This window comes from Caretta caretta, chromosome 5 (genome assembly GCF_965140235.1).
Source record: "Caretta caretta isolate rCarCar2 chromosome 5, rCarCar1.hap1, whole genome shotgun sequence".
In the NCBI taxonomy this organism is placed as follows: domain Eukaryota; kingdom Metazoa; phylum Chordata; order Testudines; family Cheloniidae; genus Caretta; species Caretta caretta.
Window position 1 is genome coordinate 62531502 of NC_134210.1, and position 18148 is coordinate 62549649.

At 46.0% G+C, this 18148-nt stretch overlaps 1 long non-coding RNA gene across 2 annotated transcripts in view; it reads left to right on the forward strand.

Moving 5' to 3' along the window:
* The window catches only part of LOC142072010 (uncharacterized), a 48875-nt gene extending 33997 nt beyond the window's left edge, over positions 1-14878 (forward strand). For both annotated transcript variants that reach the window (XR_012668292.1, XR_012668293.1), the window contains exon 4: positions 14525-14878. This is a non-coding gene — a long non-coding RNA (uncharacterized LOC142072010). The remainder of the gene's footprint in view (positions 1-14524) is intronic.
* Positions 14879-18148: the final 3270 nt, after the last annotated feature.

The window sequence follows — 18148 nt, forward strand, 5'->3', positions numbered from 1 at the left end:
CGTGGGATGGCTGGGAAAGGTACATGACGCTCGCATCTTCAGGAACTCTGGTCTGTTTCAAAAGCTGCAAGAAGGGACTTTATTCCCAGACCAAAAAATAACCGTTGGGGACGTTGAAATGCCTATATGTATCCTTGGGGACCCAGCTTACCCCTTAATGCCATGGCTCATGAAGCCATACACAGGCAGCCTGGACAGTAGTCAGGAACTGTTCAACTACAGGTTGAGCAAGTGCAGAATGGTGGTAGAATGTGCATTTGGTCGTTTAAAAGCGCACTGGCGCAGTTTACTGACTCAGTTAGACCTCAGCGAAACCAATATTCCCACTGTTATTACGGCTTGCTGTGCACTCCATAACATCTGTGAGAGTAAGGGGGAGACGTTTATGGCGAGGTGGGAGGTTGAGGCAAATCGCCTGGCTGCTGGTTTCACAAAGCCAGACACCAGGGCGGTTAGAAGAGTACAGGAGGGTGCGGTGCGCATCAGAGAAGCTTTGAAAACCAGTTTCATGACTGGACAGGCTACGGTGTGAAAGTTCTGTTTGTTTCTCCATGATGAAACCCACCGCCCCTTGGTTCACTCTACTTCCCTGTAAGCTAACCACCCTCCCCTCCTCCCTTCGATCAGTGCTGTCAGAGGCAATTAAGTCATTGTTGCTTCACATTCATGCATTCTTTATTCATTCATCACACAAATACGGGGATAACTACCAAGGTAGCCCAGGAGGGGTGGTGGAGGAGAGAAGCACTGGGAGAGGTGGTGGAGGAGGGAAGGACAAGGCCACACAGCACTTTAAAAGTTTAAAACTTTAAAACTTATTGAATGCCAGCCTTCTGTTGCTTGGGCAATCCTTTGGGGTGAAGTGGCCGGGTGGCCGGAGGCCCCCACACCGTGTTCTTGGGCGTCTGGGTGAGGGGGCTATGGAACTTGGGGAGGAGAGCGGTTGGTTACACAGGGGCTGTAGCAGCGGTCTGTGCTCCTGCTGCCTTTCCTGCAGCTCAATCATACGCTGGATCATATTGGTTTGATCCTCCAGCAGCCTCAGCATTGAATCCTGCCTCCTCTCATCACGCTGCCACCACATTTGAGCTTCAGCCCTCTCTTCAGCCCACCACTTACTCTCTTCAGCCCACCACCTCTCCTTCCGGTCATATTGTGCTTTCCTGCACTCTGACATTGTCTGCCTCCACACAGTCATCTGTGCTATGTCAGTGTGGGAGGACACCATGAGCTCAGAGACCATTTCATCATGAGTGCATTTTTTTCGCCTTCTAATCTTCACTAGCCTCTGGGAAGGAGAAAATCCTGTGATCATTGAAACACATGCAGCTGGTGGAGAAAAAAAAAGAGGCAGTGGTATTTAAAAAGACACATTTTCTAGAACAATGGCTACACTCTTTCACGGTAAACCTTGCTGTTAACATTACATACACAGCACATGTGCTTTCATTCCAAGGTCGTATTTTGCCTCCCCCCACCACGTGGCTTGCCCCTCACGCCCCCCACAGCTAACAGCGGGGAACATTTCTGTTCAGCCACAGGCAAACAGCCCAGCAGGAATGGGCACCTCTGCCTGTCCCCTTAAGAAAAGCACCCTATTTCAACCAGGTGACCATGAATGATATCACTCTCCTGAGGATAACACAGAGAGATAAAGAACATATGTTGTTTGAATGCCAGCAAACATACACTGCAATGCTTTGTTCTACAATGATTCCCGAGTACGTGCTACTGGCCTGGTGTGGTAAAGTGTCCTACCATGGTGGGTGGAATAAGGCTGCCCTCCCCAGAAACCTTTTGCAAAGGCTTTGGGAGTACATCCAGGAAGCTGCAAATGCCAGGGCAAATTAATCATTAAACATGCTTGCTTTTAAACCATGTACAGTATTTTAAAAGGTACACTCACCAGAGGTCCCTTCTCCGCCTGGCGGGTCCAAGAGGCAGCCTTGGGTGGGTCCAGGGGGGGACTGCCTCCAGGTCCAGGGTGAGAAACGGTTCCTGGCTGTCAGGAAAACCGGTTTCTCTGCTTGCTTGCTGTGAGCTATCTACAACTTCATCATCATCTTCTTCTTCGTCCCCAAAACCTGCGTCTGTGTTGCCTCCATCTCCATTGAAGGAGTCAAACAACATGGCTGGGGTAGTGGTGGCTGAACCCCCTAAAATGGCATGCAGCTTATCATAGAAGCGGCATGTTTGGGGCTCTGACCCGGAGCGGCCGTTTGCCTCTCTGGTTTTCTGGTAGGCTTGTCTCAGCTCCTTAAGTTTCATGTGGCATTGCTTCGGGTCCCTGTTATGGCCTCTGTCCTTCATGCCCTGGGAGATTTTGACAAAGGTTTTGGCATTTCGAAAACTGGAACGGAGTTCTGATAGCACGGATTCCTCTCCCCATACAGCGATCAGATCCCGTACCTCCCGTTCGGTCCATGCTGGAGCTCTTTTGCGATTCTGGGACTCCATCATGGTCACCTCTGCTGATGAGCTCTGGCCAGCGTGGCAAGCTGCAGGTGACCATGCAAACAGGAAATTGAAATTCAAAAGTTCGCGGGCCTTTTCCTGTCTACCTGGCCAGTGCATCTAAGTTGAGAGTGCTGTCCAGAGCGGTCACAATAGAGCACTCTGGGATAGCTCCCGGAGGCCAATTCCGTCTAATTGCATCCACAGTACCCCAAATTCGACCCGGCAAAGCCGATTTAAGCGCTAATCCACTTGTCAGAGGTGGATTAAGGAAATTGATTTTAAGAGCCCTTTAAGTCGAAAAAAAGAGCTTCATCGTGTGGACGGGTGCAGGTTTACATCGATTTAACGCTGCTAAATTCGACTTAAACTCCTAGTGTAGACCAGGGCAAAGAGAGAGTCATGATGTCATCACTGCTCTCTGATGTGCCATCCCCTTCTTGTACAAGTCTGCCTGAATTTTCTGAGAGATCTTGTACACAGTGTTAAAATGTTTCAAATTGCCACATTCCTTGTAATGCTGTCCTAGTGCAGGGCACTTCTCCTTTACTGACTCAGGCTGTCTCCCATAGTAAATGCATCTCACTATGGGTATGGAACCATGGCTACTTGCTCTCCTTTGCCGTTGTTTCACTCCAGATACTTCTGGGGACATTGTGCCTCCTAGGGCTTTTATCCTTTCTCTTGAGGCTTCCACTGCGTGCCCCATGAGTAAGCATCTGTCTAATGTTAGTTCATCTTCACAGAGCAGCTGCTCATAAATCCTGCAGACTATCCTGTCTCAAATTAAGGAGTTTGTCAAGTCCCCAAAATTGAATGTAGCAGTCAGTTTGCCAAAGGCAGTAACATAAGGATCTATCCCTTTGGGTTAGTCTCTAGTGAAAACTCTGTTTTGTTCTGCAGTTTCCTTCTGCTTTGAGGAGCAGTAGGTCCCCAGGCCTCCTAGGACTGCTGTGAGGCTTGAGGCAGTGGTGCACATCAGAGCATTGCAGATCTCTCTGCCTTGCTCCCCAATCCTCATAAGATCACATAGTTTTACTTTTCTCTGTTGTCCTTCTGCATGGCCAGGCCTGTGTATAGCTGGAACTCTTCCTTCCACTGCGTCGATTGCTGGGTTAAGCTTGTGGCTGCAAACTCCAGGGCTCTGGGGAGCTTCAGACCGAGTCCCATGGCTCTCACACTGCATGGCTGATGTACTGCAGAGAACTCACAGCTCAGATGCTGCCACCATGTTTCATTAGCAAAGAGTGAGTCTGAGCATAGCTTAAGTTGAACAAATGGAACTTTATTAAATATCATAGACTGCTCTATCAATGTGGCTTAATTGCTTCCAGCCTAACTCTCTGCATTCCCTGTTTTCCTGGTGTCCCCTCAATAACAGTCTACCCTCTAGGAAACACAGGCCTTCTGATTTCCGTTCAACTGATAAAGATATATGGAGCACAGTTAAAAATATCTCCATGACAACTACAGAAAGAACCTAAATTAATCTATTTCTTTCACAATCCAGCCTAACAAAAAACCAAGAAGTCCATATGGTGGAGGGTAGATGTGCTTGAGCAATGGGTATTTTCACTATATGCAAATTTAAAATGGATACCACGTATTGACACATTATAATTATAAATAATGTAAATATCATCTGCTTTTCTAAAGTACACTGGCAGAGCAGATTAATTAAGGATCACCTTCAAATCCAACATTCTATTCATTCACTTTATGCTCTTTGTAGTCTAAATTCGCCTTTGTGTAAAAGTGTTAAATAAATCGAGATCCCTTCACTTTGAACCTTTCAAATTATAAAACAGCATTGTGCAAACTTAAAACTGCTTGATGAACCCCTCCATAGGAAATGTAATTAATAATTGACCCCATAATGCACATCCAATAAGTAACATAAAATCACCTCTGTTGCACCAATAATTTGCAAAAAATTTCTCAATAGAATGAAATGTTTCCCCAACACGAAGTGTAAGAAAACCACAGCTGTGTGTCTACATAGTCTGGAAGGTCATCCTAGTGAATTAAGTTATTTGAATTGCCCCCCTCCTATGAGTCTTTGGTTCCAAAACTAGTTGTTTCAGATTACAAATTCTATCATAGCCAGCCATGCTCATTACTTGATAACTTCTATTCTTGGAGGTATAATCTGATGATAAACCAAAGTACCACAGTTAACGTGTTTACTAACAATAATAATATCTTGCCTGAGTGTCTATCATCAGAGTTTAATGACTTTTGGCCTGCATTCTTTTTTGACCCTTTCATTTGATCATCCAGCCTTCACAATGAGAGTTAAGAACTGTCCTCCTAAGAGAACATGATACCTTGCAATTTATTTGTCTTCAGCAATATTATGGGGACTGGTCATTAATGTTGATTTAGATTGGGGTGTGATCTGATATTTAGGAGTCCTTTCCTTCAAGTCTTTTGAATTTTCTCTTCTTTCTCTTTCTGCAATATATTGAATCAATAAAAAGAAAATTGCAAACATGTTCCATACAGTCTTAGGGCAGAAATTCTCAGGAGACTTGACTCCTTATGCCAGTAATAAAAATAACAGGTGTCTGAGCATCAGGCCAAACTAGTATCAAGTAATGGGGCTATTTTTGTTAAGGGAGAGGTAAGTACACCTGCATGGACTTCTCTCTTCCCTTACTTTGGAGATGAATCACAGGTAAATATGTATGTGATATAGCTGTAGCCCTTGCCCAGCTATTTATTATAAAGGCTTATTTAGCCTGGCATAGACTAGGCTTTGTGCTTTTTTAACTGACTACAGGGGACATCCAGCTCCTGGGGCAGACCCTTACTCGTCAGCTTGCCTTATACCGGTTCTTTGCCCCGGGTGGAAGTAATCCTTCCCTGCTGCAGCTGCAGAGGGGCAGCAGAGCCACTCTAGCTGTGATTGCAGCCTTACATTTGTGATAGGCTGAGTGGCTACTGTTTCTCTACTGGGTGTGGGAAGGTGGCTGGTGGAGCCCCTTAGTTCCAGTTAGACTGGGATGGGCAAACTTTTTGCCTCGAGGGTCACATCTGGGTATGGAAATTGTATGGCGGGCCATGAATGCTCACGAAATTGGGGGTTGGAGTGCGGTGGTGTGAGGGCTCCAGCTGTGGGTGTGGGCTCTGGGGTGGAGCTGGGGATGAGAGGCTTGGGGTACAGGAAGGTGCTCCGGGCTGGGACCGAGGGGTTCAGAGGGCAGGAGGGGGATCAAGGCTGGAGAAGGGGGTTGGGGCGCAAGAGGAGGTCAGGGGTGCAGGCTCCAGGTGGTGCTTACCTCAAGCAGCTCCTGGAAGCGGCGGCATGTCCCCACTCCGGCTCCTACTCAGAGGTGAAGAGCCGGCCAGGTGGCTCTGCGCGCTGCCCTGTTCACAGGTCGCGAGGGTTGCGCTTGGGGCAGGGGCAGCATGCAGAGCCCCCCAGCTGCCCCTACATATAGGAGCCAGAGGGAAGACATACCGCTGCTTCTGGGAGCCACATGGAGCCATGGCATGCATGGAGTTGGTCAAGCCCCCCACCCCGCTCCCCAGCAGGAGCTCGATGGCCAGATTAAAACGTCTGATGGACTAGACATGGCCCGCGGGCCGTAGTTTGCCCACCCCTGAGTTAGACCATTCCCACCCCTGCTTCCTCCTAGCACCAATGTTTGGGTGTCCCACCAGTGCAGGCATCTTGTTCTCCCTGACTCTGCATCACAAATCCCCCACAACAGAACCACCCCATTTTTTCCCCAGGCAGAGCTCTCCATGCTCAGAAAAAGCATTCAGGCTTTACCCTTTTTTTGCAGGAGTGCTGACCATTGTAAAAGATCAGGCACCAACTGCTTTCCTGACAAACAGTAAAAATGTTTATATAATCGGCTAGTAGGGCTTGACAAATCGGATCCATTGAGTAGGAATTCAGGTGCCACAATTGGGGAGTCAGAATTTAGTCTGAACTCCTAGCATGTAAGCTACTGGATTCCTTAACTACTGCAGCACATGCCTGCTAGAATAATTTTAAAACATTTAGGTTGTAATTTAAAAATATTTAAATGAACTTATTGTTATTGTGAAAGAGAGATTTAGCATTCAGAAGGGTCAGATTCTGACACCATTAAAACCAGAGTGAATCAGGAGTAACTCCACTACTCAGTGGAGTCACAGCAATGTGTGTGAGACCAGCATCAGGCCCAGAGTGAACAGAGTACAGGGATCTGCAGCCTTCTGTTCTCTGTAGTCTTCAGCTACACACTGAAAGGTGCATAACAAGAATGAGAAATGGGATGGGATGTTTGCTCCATGTTTGTTTAGCAGTCGCATAGTAATTAAGAGCCTCTCAGTGTTCCCATTACAAAACCCTTGTGTGTGTGCATTTAAGACCCACAGAAACTGATCGTGAATATAACAGGCATAGCAGCTCACCAGCTGGTAACACTTCTTCCCTCCTCCTCCCTCCCAGACAAGTTCCCACAGGTGTATAACTTAAGTACAGGGGGTCCAGGTTACTCATTCTTAAGTGAAACTGGGCAGATTTTTGTATCCGGTAGAACCGCCAAATAGGGTGCTCGGAACTATTTTTAAAGTGGGGGTGCTGCTGACAGAAACCATGTATTTGGTGTTTGTTATTACTACTTCAAGCCAGGGGGCGTGGCAGCACCCCCAGCATCCCTAGTTCCAGCACCACTGCCTCTTCTGTCCAGGATCTTCTCTATAACACATACCAGATGCTGTGACAGCTCCTTCAAAGTCACTGTGTTCCGTCTGCTCAAAAATTAACTTCTTTAATGCACATTTTAGTACTTTAGAAAGGTGCTTTTTGGCAAGGTAGCAGATTCCTCACCCCAGCAGTAAACTAAAAAACAAGCTTCTGGCCTTTCAGGGTACAAGCCAGGCCAAAACAAAAATCCATTTCCAAGGTGTAAGCAAGGTTACATCACAGAGGGCATGGCTACAGCTGCAGATGTAGAGCGCTGTGAGTTAAACCAGCCCTTGGAGACCACAGCAGGGAAAGCGCTGCCGTGTGTTCACACTGTCAGCTGCAAGCTCAGTGGCGTGGCCACATTTGCGGCACTTGCAGCAGTATTGGGAGCAGTGTATTATGGGCAGCTATCCCACAGAGCACCTCTTTCCATTCTGGGGCTGGGGCTTGTGGGAAGAGCGTGGGGGGTGAGGGGCATTCTGGGTCCTCTCCCAATGTCCCGTGATGCATCGCTTTGCATCCCAGCAATCTCTATGCTTCCATCCACATTTGGCGCCACCTTTCAATGGTTTTTGTACTGCACGCTCTGTCTTCCCTTTCAGTCTGTGGGAATGGATCCCGAACTAGTGAGGAATATGATGATGGGTCTCGCCAGCACGTCACGAATTGCAGTTGAGTTACTCCTTAAACTACAGAGTGACAGTGAGGGGTCCGACGATGATGTCGACTCGCGTAATGCATATGACGTGAGATTGCTTGTGGCATTCACAGACATGCTCACTACTGTGGAACGCCGCTTTTGGGCTCGGGAAACAAGCATTGAGTGGTGGGATCACATCGTCATGCAAGTCTGGGATGACGAGCAGTGGCTGCAGAACTTTTGGATGAGGAAAGCCACTTTCATGGGATTGTGTGCTGAACTCGCCCCCACCCTGCGGTGCAAGGACATGAGATTGAGAGCTGCCCTGCTGGTGGAGAAGTAGGTGGCTATTGCAATCTGGAAGCTGGCAACTCCAGACAGCTACCAATAGGTTGCTAACCAGTTTGGAGTGGGAAAGTCGACCGTTGGAATCGTGTTGATGCAAGTTTGCAGGGTCATTAATCGCATCCTGCTCAGAAGAACCGTGACTCTGGGCAACGTGTGTGACATTGTGGCTGGTTTTGCACAAATGGGTTTCGCTAACTGCGGAAGGGCGATAGATGGGACATATATTCCAATTCTGGCACCAGACCACCTAGCCTCCGAGTACATAAATCGGAAGGGGTATTTCTCTATGGTTCTCCAGGTGCTTGTGAATCACCATGGGCGTTTCATGGACATTAATGGAGGCTGGTCCGGAAAGGTGCATGACGCACACATCTTTCAGAACACAGGCCTGTTCAGGAAGCTGCAAGCCAGGACTTTCTTCCCAGACCAGAAGATCACTGTAGGAAAAGTTGAAATGCCCATTGTGATCCTTGGAGACCCCGCTTACCCTTTAATGCCATGGCTCATGAAACCATACACAGGGAGCCTTGACAGCAGCAAGAAGCGGTTCAACAACAGGCTGAGTCAGTGCAGAATGACTGTTGATGTGCTTTTGGCCATTTAAAGGGGTGCTGGTGCTGTCTGTATGGGAAGCTGGACCTGTCCAATGACAAAATCTCCACGGTTATATCCGCACGCTGTACCCTCCATAACATTTGTGAAGGGAAGGGTGAAAGCTTCACCTGGGCATGGACCATGGAGGTTCAACACCTAGAGGCTGAATTTGAACAGCCAGAGACCAGGGCTATTAGAGGGGCCCAGCACGGGGCTGTAAGGATTAGGGATGCCTTGAGGGAGCAATTTGATGCTGAAAGCCAGCAGTAAAGTTTGGTGCCCTGCACTGGAGTGAAGTGCAGTGGTTCCAATGCCAGTAGGCATCTGTGTTTGCTGTGTATGATGCACTGACTTGCAGTGCCTGTTGCTCTCCTGGGCTACGGTATCTTTTACTTAATGCAATAAAGAATGTTTTCAAAGCAAAACATTCATTTATTGAAAAGAAACACAACTGCTGGGGAAACAGAAAGGGCATGACACATCTGTGCTGTGTGGGAGGAGGGAAGGGGGCGGGGTGGAGAACGGGACAATCACAGATTTGCATATGTCCTGTTATCATTCTCAGCCTTCCTGTCTGGAGTGCCATGCAATGAGTGCTGCACTTCAGGCTGGCTATACTGCATGGTGATGGGGGTTGAGCGCAGTGGGTAAGGGTCGTAGTTTCCAGGGCTGGGTGGTGAAGCTACAGGTGTTGGAGGCAGCTGGTGGCAATAAGAAACCGGATGTTGGGGGAAGTGGTTTGGCCATGACATGGAGACACAAGGGAAAGAGTTTTGGGACAAGGGCTGCGGGGGGGGGGCGGAGGCGGATGTACTCCGCCTGCATTGCTACGAGTGCCTGGATCGAGTCTGCTTGGTGCTTCATGATGCTTAGCAGCCGCTCTGTGCTTTGGTGCCGGCGATCCACATTCTGCTGGCGGAGCCTCTTTTCAGGCTCCCGCCACTCCTTCACTTTTTGATTTTCATTAAGGGACTGCTGCATGAAGTCATGCAGCAGGTCCTCTTTGCTTCTTCATGGACCCTTCCTGATTCTTTGGAGTCTTTTGGCCACTGATAACAAGGACGGCTGGGATCTCAAGGTTGCATCTGTAAAGCCAAAATGCAACACTTAACAGAGGCAGCATTGCTCACACTAGACAGAGCAATGATTTGCCATACTTAAACACAAGTACAGTGTACACAGCAGAAATTGCTCGTCCCAAAGCGAGCGCACATAACCCACAGGAGCCCCAAAATGGTAAGTAATCACAGGGGCAAGGGGGATTGATTGTTTCATGGCCCTACTTGGGGAGAGCCAACAACCAATGAGAACTATGGGGGCAGCGCCTGGGGAGGGGGCAATGTGTGGAGCCCCCTGGCTGCCCTACAGGTAGGAACTGGAGGGGGGACATGCCACTGCTTCCGGGAGCTGTGCAGAGCCATGGCACGCATGGAGCAGGGCAAGCCCCCGACCCCGCTCCCCGGCAGGAGTTCATGGGCCAGATTAAAACATCTGATGGGCCGGACGTGACCCGTGGGCTGTAGTTGGCCCACCGCTGCACTAACCTATGCTTCCTTTCCCATATGAGTGCTGGATTGACAGCACTGGTGATTTTTAATCAAGATTGTCAATCAGGGAAACATCTGGAACTTGCAGACACTATTCTGAGGTTTACTCTGACCCTAGTTCTTGCATATATTGCATTTGTATTAATAGAAGCTACACAGACACCCTGAGATGGATAGACCTCTCTGATTCTATGTAAATATTAAATAGGAATACCTTTCTAACCTCCCTGAGGAGCCCAAGTAAAATAGAGGTAAAGGAGCGCTGCTACTGCTCTCATAAAAATTTAAAGGACAGTAAGATTTTTATTTTGCTATGGGAACTAATTGTTTTCTCTGTTTATCCGCATTGCCTTATGGGGAACACTCAGTTCTGTGTTGGTTGTTGTCAATTACTGGAGAGACCTGATCAATAAAATATGATGGGCTGCATGAATTTGAAACAGTTAAACGTAATTTACAGAATATGCATAATTCTAACATCTTGGGAAGTAGACTGCTATAAAACCGCGCACCAATCTGCAGACTTGAGGGGGGGAAAGCCAAACTACTTCATTTGGTTACAGTAGGGAAATGTTATTGTCCTAATTTTTTTTTAAGCAATCAGCAGTTGTGGACATGGGTTAAAATTTATGACTGTTACTGTATTATCTTTTTGCTTGCTGACGTAAGTTAGCTTTCTGAGAAACCTACGGTTATTTCTCAATATGCTCTTAATGGTCTGAGTCAGAACTGCTGATGATCTCTTTTTTTTTACAAAGGATTTGGAATAAAAACAAATGAGAAATTGTGGGAGCTTCCGTCGTAAGGGCTATAGAAATAGGGACAAATGTTTCATGAGTGTGAGCTCATCTTCCAGTATGTTGCAGGTGCTGTTCAGTAAATATGACTAACCACGAAAGCAGAGTTTACTTTTCCAGTTGGGTCAGAGTAATGATCATTCTAATCATTGACATTTGGCTCTGTAAACAAGGAAATTTATTATACCACAGATTGACAATACCATGTTCCTTAACCTGATGGAAAGCTTCTTGTGTCTAATGTATTGCATGCACTTCACTAGTACAAGGGTTAAAGTGACTAATGCACTTTTACATCATGTATGGAGACTTTAATATGATGAGTCTTGTGAAATAAGTTTCCTACCTCTGTTCAGTTCCTATTAAGCAGGTGTCCTCATCACGTAAGCCATCACCACAATTGGTAGCACATTGGAGGTAATTTTAACAGATAGGGCAGAGATTGGATGGACTGAAAGCTGAGCAATCCTCATCAGCAGAGATTGTTCCTCCAAGTCAGGGGTGGCCAACCTGTGGCTCCGGAGCCACATGCAGCTCTTCAGAAGTTAATATGAGGCTCCATGTATAGGCACCGACTCTGGGTCTGGAGCTACAGGTGCCAACTTTCCAATGTGCCGGGGGGGGTGCTCACTGCTCAACCCCTGGCTCTTCCCCACTCCACCCCTTCCAGCCCCCTCCCCTGAGCCTGACAAGCCCTCGCTCCCCACCCCCCACTCCCCAGAGCCTCCTGCACACCACGAAACAGCTGATCAGAAGGTGTGGGGAGGGAGGAGGAGGCGCTGATCGGCGGAGCTGCCAGTGGGCGGGAGGCATTGGGAGTGGGGGCGTGGAGCTGATGCAGGGCTGCTGACATATTACTGTGGCTCTTTGGCAATGTACATTAGTAAATTCGGGCTCCTTCTCAGGCTCAGGTTGGCCACCCCTGCTCCAAGTCAAGGCTGAGGCATAATGGCAGAATGGGGAGCTGTAGCTTCACTTGTGCTTGTCTGTGGGGTATCTATTCTGTGATTAAGCATGGTGAGGTGTTGCCATTTTCCAGCTCTGAGAGGCTGGAATCTTTTACCAAGCACTAAATTAACTGAATTAAGGGGGAAAAAGCCTACCGTATACAAACGTAATGGTCTCTTCTTCACCAGTGGACACCTGTGACCACCACATAAAAGTCACCACACAGTTGGTACAATAGATAGTCTCTGCTCAAGAGGTCAGGAAAGAAATAGCTGCAAGTCAGATGGAGAGGTGAAATGACAGAACTCCCTGGGATAGTTTTCAGAAAACTTGTCTGATTTATGCTTGGCGCTAGTCAGTGCTGTTAGTCCCTTGGCTTAGGGCAAATTCATTTTAAAAAAATCATACCTAGGTTCTTCTTGGAATGGCTCCATGCAGTCACCATGGGCTAGAGAGAAAGGAATAATTAACCTAACATTTTTCACATCTTGGCTTACCATCGGACAACTAGAAAGCCTACTCCGTCAAGTTATACCCCATTGTGGCAGTTCAGGTTAGCTGAGATGCTCTTGCTTTTGATTCATCAGTCCTTATGAAGTGAGCATCCTCTTTGGAATATGCCATCTGCCAGCCACACCTTTCCCCTATACCAGAGACACAGCACCTCTGTTGGCTGTACACCCTATAGGGAGACCCTCATGCTAAACATATGAAAAAGGGCCTGCATTGCAGCTGGGAATCGGGCACTGTGGTTCTTGCACAGCTTGTTAACGCTTTCATTTGGGAAACCATTTTCACTAGCCCTACAAATATCCACTGTTTTATGCAGCATCATGCCCATTTATTGTGATAACTAGATTGGAGTAAAGCTAACAGTTAAACCATATCTAATTCCAGCTCTAATTTGTACACTGTTAGCTGTTCAGATTCATATAACATAGTATCATAAGGCATGTCCTGTAACAACTGTTAATTCTCACCGAGCAGCTAGTTTCTTGTAAAGAAAATATGCCTCTCTCAAGTGATATGTTTGTACAGGCTTTTGAAATACTTGCATGAATTTAGCTAGCAGTTTGGCACCCACCTCAAGCTCCCAATGGAATTTATTGTAGGAGTATGTCTACACTACAATGTAAAGCCAAGTCTACCAGACCCAAAACTTCAGACCCGTTCTTGCCAAGCTTGCACTTGAGCATCCACAATGCATTTCTACACAAGCCTCATACCCATGTCAATGTCAACATGTCCATGCTGCACTATCCAGACTCAAGTCAAGACCTTGTTGGTTCTGGGAGTGTATCCCCAGGCTCTTAGTACCCTTGTTAGCTATAGCTGCTCTAGGCTTTAGTTCAAAATATATTATTGTGGGACAACTTATCCATCCAGCCCACAGAATTTGACTGGAAGTGATGTTAGCCAGCCAACACATTCAGCCAAGCCATTTCAGAATCTGCATGCTCCCTGCAACTGAAGTCAGCAACATGGATCCATCACCGGTGGAAGAACATCTCCTGCTTATGCTTTTGCTCCCATTTCAGCAATCTGGCACAGCATCTGTGAGATGCTGATGGACATGTTGGCAGCAGTGTTTATCCTCTTGACGATCCTCTTGGAGGGAGATATAAAAACAGCAGCCGTAACCCAGCTGATGCTGCTTGTGTCTCTTGCCCTAACTGCAGATTCCCCATATGTAGACCAGCATTTCTGGAGCAGGGCCACAAGCACAGACTGGTGGGGTCACAGTCATGCAGACCTGGGATGACCAGCAGTGGGTCCAGAACTTTTGCATGAAGAAGCAGATATTCCTGCATCTGTGTAATCAGCCTGCCCTGACCTTTCAGTCTCAGGACACATGCATGAGAAAGAGGCTGTGCCAGTCCAGAAGTGGGTTATTATAGTCATCTGGAGGAAGTTGGCTACAGGTCTGTTGCTAACTAGTTTGGTGTTAGCAAGTCAATTGTGGGGTTTGTGGTGAAGGTTTGTGAGGTGATCAGGACTGTGCTTATGCCCACCATCTTTGGACAAATCAGTGTTCCTGAAATGATAGCCAGCTTTGAGAGAATGGGCCTTGCAAAGTGCACTGGGCAATCAACAGGACTCACGTGCACATAGTTTGCCCTCTACAAGGAGCACATGACTACATAGCTGCAAAGGGTACTACTCCATTGTTACACAGGACCTGACTGACCATGGAGGCAGGTTCACGGACGGCAACATGGGATATAGTGGCAGGGTGGATACCACGTTTTTTTGGTTTTCCAACTGAATGACATTTTTACAAATAGAGTCACTGTCCCCACGTATTCAAAGGGACCCTGCATATCCCCTTTTGCCTTTGTTTATGAAACCATACCCTGGCCACAAAGGCCCTGGCAAAAGGTTTGACTAGATGCTCAGTAGCTGTAGAATGGTGGTGGAATGAGCAGCTGGCAGATTGAAATCTCAATAGCACTGCCATCAAAACTATTTGGATGCCAATGTTTTTAATGCTGTCTTCATTATTGCATCACAGATGTCTGCAAGGACAGAGGTAAGCCATTTCAGCAGGACTGGACTCAAGATACTGCTTGATTGCTACACACAACCAGAAAGTGAACTCTTCCTTACTAGGGGAAGATCCACACATGCAACAGCAGTCAGAGATGCTTCGTGCAACCACAAAATGGATTTCCACAGTGCAATGGATGAGGGGGACATGAAATAGTATTTGTAATTGGGCCACACTTATCCCTCTGTTTCGGGGGCAGCTTTGGAAGTTTTGTGTTTATGAAATTTTATTATGCATTTTACACACACTTGATGTACCTCAAGAGACACAGCTTATGAATTACTGTGATGTTCCATTTTAATAAAGTTAATGAGACCAGCTTGTGCAAATTTAATACTTTGCGTATTTAAAACAAGCAAGTGACAAGTAATCATGTAAATACCTGATGGCAGATCAGCTGCCATCCACTCATAAAACAGTGCATATTAAAAAATATTAGACAACAGTACAAAGTAGTCAATGCATGTATACTGTCACCATAGGAGAGACACAGCTCCTAGGTGGCCCGTCCTCCTTGGCCATCATTTTATCTCTGGCTGTTCCTTCTTGTGCATTGGCACATGGTTTCTTTTCTCTGGTCAGCAGAGATGGAAGAGCACATTGTCCGACCACGATTAAAAAGAAATACTATCATTTTCCCATGGGCTGCATCACTTGGTTTCATTTCATTCACACAAAAATCACTGTCCAGCTCAAGAGGTCCTGTTTAGATGTACATATCAAAGAGTTAAAATCATTTATAAATCTCCATAAATTGTCCTGGGGTTGGGCATAGGGGGTTTGGGGCTTGCTATGAAGAACCACATTACTAGCCATGGTTGTACTAGCCATCCCTTCAGGCAGGGCAAGCTCTGGAGGACATTGATATTGAAGCATGAACCTTTTTCCTTTCTTGTGGTTTTTTTTTTTTTTAAAAATCTTGAGTAAGTGTGGCCTTATTTTATTACCAGTAAAGTCAATGGCAAAACTCCTATTGACTTCAGTGGGATCAGGCTTGAGACCATCTTAAATTTAAGAGTATTTAATATTTTTTTTTAAATGAATCAGGACTTTTGTAACACTTTAAAGCTGTATGGCCCTGTTAGGTGCTGCTGAGATAATCTTTTACATGGCACTCTTCCCCTGGAGTGCCTAGAGCGCACTATTGACAAGTTCTATAAGTCTAGAAAGAAGCCCTGAGACCAGATTCTGAGGTCACTCCTACTCCTAATGGCCTTTCAATATGGTAGCTCATTGCGCCACCTAATGGCCACTAGTATTTGATTTACAATGCATTTTTCAGACTTTTAATGAGTAACTAAGGTCTTGTTAGCTTATGGAGTTCAGATTGGCAAATGACTCATGAAAAGCGTGGAAATTAGTCATATCCACAATTCAGGCACCTCTAAGTTTTCAAAAGAGATTTCAGTCAAATCTTTCCAAACAAAAAGATATCACATAAATTCATCCTACATAAAGACACTTTCTAAATATCATTTTTCATTAAGTTATTTTCATAACTATGATGTATTGCAATACAAATCAATTCTTACTAGTAGCTGAAAGCCCGTGCTGTCACAAGGGTGCAATTCAGATTCATGAGGGGTGGGGAGAGCCAAAAATGGCTAAGAATTTAAAAATTGGATGACAGCAGACCACAAATCCCAAGCAATGATTGAACCTGGTGATATTCTAAACAGAAAAAACTCTCAGCCATGCTCGTAGTTGTTTCCATCTGTCATAAATGTAAAGGGAAGGGTAAACACCTTTAAATCCCTCCTGGCCAGAGGAAAAACCCTTTCACCTGTAAAGGGTTAAGAACCTAAGACAACCTCTCTGGCACCTGACCAAATGGACCAATGAGGAGACAAGATACTTTCAAAGCTGGAGCGGGGGGCACAAAGGGTTCTCTCTGTCTGTGTGTTGCTTTTGCTGGGACCAGAGCAGGAATGCAGGTCAGAATGCCTGTAAAGGGCTAATAAGCAATCTAGTTAGATATGCGTTAGATGCTGTTTTGTTTAAATGGCTGGTAAAATAGTTGTGCTGAATGGAATGTATATTCCTGTTTTTGTGTCTTTTTGTAACTTAAGGTTTTGCCTAGAGGGATTCTCTATGTTTTGAATCTGATTACCCTGTAAGGTATTTACCATCCTGATTTTACAGAGATGATTCTTTTACTTTTTCTTCAAATTAAAATTCTTCTTTTAAGAACCTGATTGCTTTTTCCTTGTTCTTAAGATCCAAGGGTTTGGGTCTGTGTTAACCTATGCAAATTGGTGAGGATTTTTATCAAGCCTTCCCCAGGAAAGGGGGTGTAGGGTTTGGGAGGATTTTGGGGGGAAAGACGTTTCCAAGCGGGCACTTTCCTGGTTATATATTTGTTAGACGCTTGGTGGTGGCAGCAATAAAGTCCAGTGGCAAAAGGTAAAATAGTTTGTACCTTGGGGAAGTTTTAACCTAAGCTGGTAAAAATAAGTTCATCACTTCATGCTAATTCAGACTCTGTGCTTCAGAATGACACACAAATGACAATCCTAGAATCTTATCTAGATTATATAGTCATACATGTGCCCAAATTTTAAATTAAATGTAACTCCAGCCCCCAGAAAGCAATTATTGCAGCAGATCAGCCAAATGTCAGAACAATCTGAAAGTTCAGGAGTGAAATCCTGGCCCCACTGAAGGCAATGGGAGTTTTGTCATTGAAGACAGTAGATCTAGGATGTCACCAAAGTTTCTAACTCAGCATCAATTCACTGGTGCAGAATGTCCCATTTATTTTATAGCATACCTTTTCAACACAAAGACAGGTAAATAAAAGCCAGCTTTGGAAGTTTCAGCCCAAAATAAGTTGGTCTGTCAAACCTACAAGCAACTGCAAAGGGGAAGCAATGGGAGTCTCATCTTCCATAATGACAGGTTTCAGAGTAACAGCCGTATTAGTCTGTATTCGCAAAAAGAAAAGGAGGACTTGTGGCACCTTAGAGACTAACCAATTTATTTGATCATGAGCTTTCGTGAGCTACAGCTCACTTCATCGGATGCATACTCAACCTGACCACCGTGCACCGTAGGCACTTCAGCTGTGTCTAAGAGTTCCTCCATCAGTAAAGTGGGGATAGTACTCTTACTTGCTTCACTGTGGGATTGTGATTAGTAAATTGCTATGGGTCCAATGCTTGGAAAACAGAGCAGTGCAGAGGTATTTATCATGAGGTGCTTGCAGAAAGTAACACTGCACATCTAGAGAGACAACCTCTTTCTGATCCTAGCTCAGTTGCTTTCTGGAGAGCCCAGGTGGAGTATGATAGAGTCAAAGGGAACATGGGCATGGGCGGGAGAAGGGTTATTTGGCACAGGCATTTTCTGTCAAGAGAGAAGCAAATCTCAAGAGAGACAAAAAAGGTATACAGAGCAGCAGTGGAGACTGTAGGCAGTGCTGGGGGTGAGGGGAGGAAAAGGGGTTGGCTTCATAACATCAAATTTAGTGCTAAAGTCCCAGCCCCACTGACTTCAATAGCAAAAAACTCTCAATGACATTGACAGGGGCAGGATTTCACTTTAGGCTTGCAGTATTCGTCTTCCTGGAGATAGAGATCCCAAATCAGG